This window comes from Aptenodytes forsteri, unplaced genomic scaffold (assembly GCF_000699145.1).
Source record: "Aptenodytes forsteri isolate BGI_AS27 unplaced genomic scaffold, ASM69914v1 Scaffold191, whole genome shotgun sequence".
In the NCBI taxonomy this organism is placed as follows: domain Eukaryota; kingdom Metazoa; phylum Chordata; class Aves; order Sphenisciformes; family Spheniscidae; genus Aptenodytes; species Aptenodytes forsteri.
This window is the reverse complement of record NW_008794630.1, coordinates 2,059,999-2,065,186: the sequence shown is the minus strand read 5'-3', so window position 1 is coordinate 2,065,186 and position 5,188 is coordinate 2,059,999.

Here is a 5,188-nt window from a genome sequence, read left to right as displayed (position 1 = left end):
TGAGGCCAGTGGGGTACAAACCATGGTGGGGGGGGGGGAGGCTGCAGATGGGGTGGCTGGGAAACCCGGGGTCGGGAGGATGTTGTCCCAAGGAAGGGAAACAAGCTCCGAAATCTGGATTGGGACTAATCTTACCTCTGGGTGTAGTTTAGGATGGGCCAGCGAGGGTTAACAGCCAGCCACAGAGGTCAAATCAGGACCTGAAGTATCTCCACTCCAGGGCTGTTTGGTTCATGCTTTGGTTGATGAACTGAAGCAGGGCAGAGTTTAACAGCTTAAAAAAAAAAAAAAAATCTGCCATGATTTCTTAGCTTTGGGCAACACATTTGATTTTATATGAGTCTCCCTTAATAAAGGCCCTCTCCCAAAATGCAGGTCCCAAGGGCCAGGCTCTCCCAGCTAAAAGCCTGCAACACCATCCCTTGTCCCCAGAAGAAGAGTTCTCCCTTCTTCCCCAGAAGAAGAGTTTTTATCACCCTACCCTGCAGACGTCAGGACAAACACGACAAAACTTCAGTTCTTAGTGAGAAACCCACCCTGCACCAATATGGGTCTTGAAAAGCCCCATTTTCAAGGCAGAAAATCCCCAGCCAGGCCAGTCTGGGCAGGGAAATGCCCCAAATCCCGACGCTGGGAGCGCACAGCCACCTCGACGGCCTCAGGGTTCCATGGGGACAGTGGAAAACCGGGACCCTGGAGGTCGGAGACAAGCAGAGCTCCGGGTATCGGGGCCGATGCCCTGCTCACCTCTCCCACACCAGCCCCAGCAGGCTGGGAAAGAGTTGCCAAATATGAAATTTTCCTTTGCTCATCTAGGCGCCGGGGCACCGGTTGAGCATTTCACATATGACAACCGAGAGCGGAAAAGCCTTGTGCAAGGGCTTTAGGATGCACACCCGGCTCTCCCTCCTGAGGGCATCCAGCTACCCAGCATATGCCCACGTGCAGCGGCGAGCATGCACCCCGCAACCTGCCAGGCAGGACAGGAAAAACCTGCAAGGGATGGAAACCGCATTCCCAAGGCAGAAGGGAAAAGCCATCCAGAAAGTGGTTGACAACATCCCTGTCAGTCCTCACCCTTTCCCCTCCCAGGCTGGTTTCTCACCGACTGCGGGCGAGCTTCCCTGGCAGCGGGGCGGTCGGCCCGGCTTTTATTTGATGCTGAATTTCCCCGCGGGCAGGGGACGCGGTGGGGTACAGGCAGGGAGGAGCCCCGCGAAGACCTCACACCTCCAGCAGTGCCGAGGCCCCGCCGAGTTTATTCTGAAAAAAGAAAAAAAATACAAAAACCCAACACCACCTATATTCACCCCTTGGCAACGTCCTATCTCAGCAACACTCTGCTATTATTATACTCTGCAATTAAGCGATAAAGCTATAATTGCCTTATCTGATGGAGCCGGGCACAGCAGCGAGGCAGGAGCTGCCCTCTGCACCCCTGTCCCGCTGGCAGGCAGGGGCGGGTTGGGTTTACAGGGTGGACGCACCACGCCGGGCATTTTAAAGCCGCCCTGTCCAAAAGCATCCTCCTGCTTGGCAGACAGACGGACAGACAGGACCCCACGGCAGCGCTGGGCTTCCTCGCCCTGAAACCTGGGTCAGCAGCATCACCCCCGTGCCTGTGCGGTGCCCCGCTTCCATCCCTGCAGACCTCAGGGATGGCATTGGTGGCCTCCACCAGCTTCTGACCAGGAGGTGGTCAGCTCCGGCCAGGGTGGAAGCACATCCTAAAAAAAGGGAGAGCTTTTAATCCACTCTTCCTGCGGGAAGGTAGAAACAGACGGTCGAGGGACCAAAGCGCAAAACCACGTCACCAGCCGCTCTCCAGCCCTCCCCGCGTCCCTGCTTCAGCATCCCGGGGAGCAACCCGCAGCCGGGAGAGCCTGCCAGCGGCCGGGGTGCTTTGAGAGCAGCCCTTCAGTACAGGATTCGGCACGCTCAGCCGTACCAGCCGGATTGGGGTGCTGGTTTTAGAGGAGGCGACCCCAGTTCCCCAACCCGGTGTCTCAGTGTGCCGAGCAAAGCCGCACCCAGCAGCTCTCAAGCCATAGTAAGTCCAGCTTGGTATTTTCACCCACAGGTTTTGTCGCTTCTGAAAGGGCTCTGATGGGCTATGGCATCCTTTCCAAAAAGATCAGCCCTGATTTAATTTGTTTTTTTTAAGTTTGGTGTCCCCTGAATCCTGATTCTTGCCATTTTTTCAAGTCTTTTAGTATTTGACCTCAGCGCCGCTCCTGACCCCGCCAGCTTTCGGCAGAGCGGTATTCATCGGCCTTAGGAAAGAAAAATAAAGCCCTCCAAAATCCCGCCCGCGTGACCGTTTCCCAAATACGCCTCAATCCACCTGGCCAGCGAAGCCACCCGCTCCCCACACCTCCAGCCCAGCCCAGAGGCCACGGTGAGGGGCGCCGGGGCCGTGCCATGCCTGCGCCCCCCTCCCAGGGCGAGCAGGCTCCCGCTGGGGCCCAGCCACAAGAAAGGCCGATGCAAATCGCATCGTTAGCATTCTTTCCGTTTTAATAACCCAAGGTGTTACCAGCAACACTGTTACTGATTTTTATCTCCGCAGCGCCTTTTAAGAGCTCCAATTTGTTTTTCTTGGAGATCTCATTTTGTTTTATTAAAGCTGACACCGAAGAGGGGAAGGAGACATTCTGGGCCCAGAACAAAAATATCCCGTTTAAATACCCCGTATTATTTTCTTGGAAACGCTACTCCTTTGACTTTAATTAAGCTCTCCCCGGGCTCACGAGCTTGGCGTGCTTGGCTTTCAGGCGAGTTTAATCCCAGACAAGCTCCCCCCACCCCCAGTGCTCCCTGCTTCCATTGCTCACACAAACCTTAAGAAATCAACTGATTTTTGCTAAAATAAGTGGATTAATAGCTGGTCTGCCATCCAGAACGTCTTGACGTTGCCTCTTCGCCACCGGCCGGCCACGGAGCAAGCGCACGGCCCCAGCCACCCCGCTCGCTTCACCAATAGACCCAAAAATCAGCTTTTCTCTCTGATTTTTTTATTCTTTTCTGCCGTTGCAATGCAAAGGGGAGATCCATCTCTAGTGCCTGACCGTGCCCCAGAGCTGCACCGGCTATTAGAGGAGGCAGGCTCACCCACGAGCCCGGCTCCAGTGGCCGCGGTGCCGCGGCTGAGCCTTGTGCAATCGCGCCGGGTGCTGACGTAGTATCAATAATTACCCCCCCATGGTAGAAGCACTTTAGGATGATTGCAAAGTTAAACACTCCAAAAGTTGGGAAATCCCAGGAAGGAGCTTGTCTGGGCATCATCTGGTGCATACCCATTATGTAATTACCGTCAATCTTTAATCACAGATGATTTTTTTCCATCAGACCCGATTCAGACGGTGCACAGGAGGCACAGCCCTCACTTAAGTAGCTGCCATTAGATTTGATTTCCACCTCGGCGAGCTCCCGCTGCTTCGCACGGGGTTTGTACAAACCCTCCGGCCGAAATGCCTGACTCCTTGGCAAGCACCAACACACCCGCTCGCGCAACATCCCCCCGAGAGGGAAGGATTTCATCTCCCTTTTACGCACAGGATCTGCGGGCGGACAGATTAAGGCCAAGAGCTTGAAATAAAAGCTTTGTTTTGGTGCCTGACGCGAGATGGCCAAGAAAGGGGCTTTTGGGGATGCCGCTGGGCAGGGTGGGGGGGGCTGCGTGCCCCGGGGGTCCCCGTCCCAGCTGGTCCTCGGGGATGGAGTGATGGGTGGGTGCTCAAAGCAGGTTCCTTCACCGCAGGCGCTGTGGGAGGGTTGTTTCTCCTCCCCGAGGAGGGCCCCGCCGTTCACCGAGGGCGTACCTCAGCAAGTCAGCCCATGCAGCGATTGCCCGTGCACATGGGCTTCCCTGCCCCGGGAAGGCCGGCTACGGCCCTGCTCTCTGCTCTGCATCAGGGAAAGCAAGCTAAAAACCATCACTGAGCTGCTAAATCCAAACTCAGAGCCAAAAAAAACCCCAAAGATGGGGAGAAACAGGGTCCAGTGAGCTCGCCTCCTCCACTGTAGGGGTCTGGAGACCAGATGCTCCCAATGCCGTGCTGCTGGCAGTGCCGACCCCAAAATACCGTCTCCATCTCGCATTGAGGTGCCTGCACCAGGACGCAGCGCTGGGAGCTTATGTTACAGCAGTGTGGTGCAATGCTCTTCCTGCGCCCTGCGGGATGCAGGGACGTAGGTACGGGATATCTCCAGGCTGGAGCTTCCTTGGGGTGTGCAAAGCAAAGGGGTGATGGGGCTGAGCTGCCAGCATGGCGCTGCTGTCCTCCTGCCGGTCCCACGAGAGCCCAGGAGGTTGCTCGGAGCACCCCGAGCTGCTCCTCGCATGGAGCGCAGCGGGCGGCATGGCACGGCACGGCTGCTAGGCGTGCCCGAGACGAGTCCCAGCGAAGCAATCCGCCATGGGCACAGGGCTGCGACCTGGCAGCCGTTCCCAAGGGCTTTCCCCCACGCTTCGCCCCGCTCCGGCTCTCGAGGGATGTGCTGGGGGTGGGGGGGAGCTCTTGCATCAGGTGATTTTTTAGGGATCTACAAATAAAAGGGCAAGGGGGGAAAAAAAAAAGCCTGAAAATGTGCTAATCGAACCTGGAGCTGTGCCACCCTCCACGGCTGCACCTCTGCCCCACAGGGTGTGCTTGACAGGGGATGAAGCAGCGGCAGGAGCTTTGCTGCCCGCAGTCCGTGCCGCGGGCAGGCGGCGGTGCAGGCAGGGCGCTGCGGGCAGCCCCATGTCCCGCCTGCCCCGGCAGCTGGCAGGACCTGTTGTACGAGGTGCCTGGGAGAGATTGGAATGGCTTGCGCCTGGGAGCATGTTGCAGCAGTTCCCAGCACACGTCATGTGGGTTTTGCAACCGCCCCAACTGTCTCGGGGTGGATGAACGGAAAGAGCCCGGAGTAAACCGAGCTCCCCAGCACCTGCGGCGGGCACGGGCAACGCCCCGGCGCGAGAGCTGGGCAGGGCCCCCAGGGCGATGCCCAGCCCGGCACACGCCCCTCCGCTGGGCCTTTTTCCGCAGGGATGAATGCCAAAAGGCAGCATCTCCTTCCCTTGCAATAGGGAATAATCAATCCTTCGAGGAAGAGGAAGGGAAAACCCAGCAAATCCCTGCTGTAATGGGTACAGCAGTGTTTTCGCACGCGTGTTATATTGGCGTACGGGGGGGGTGCCCAG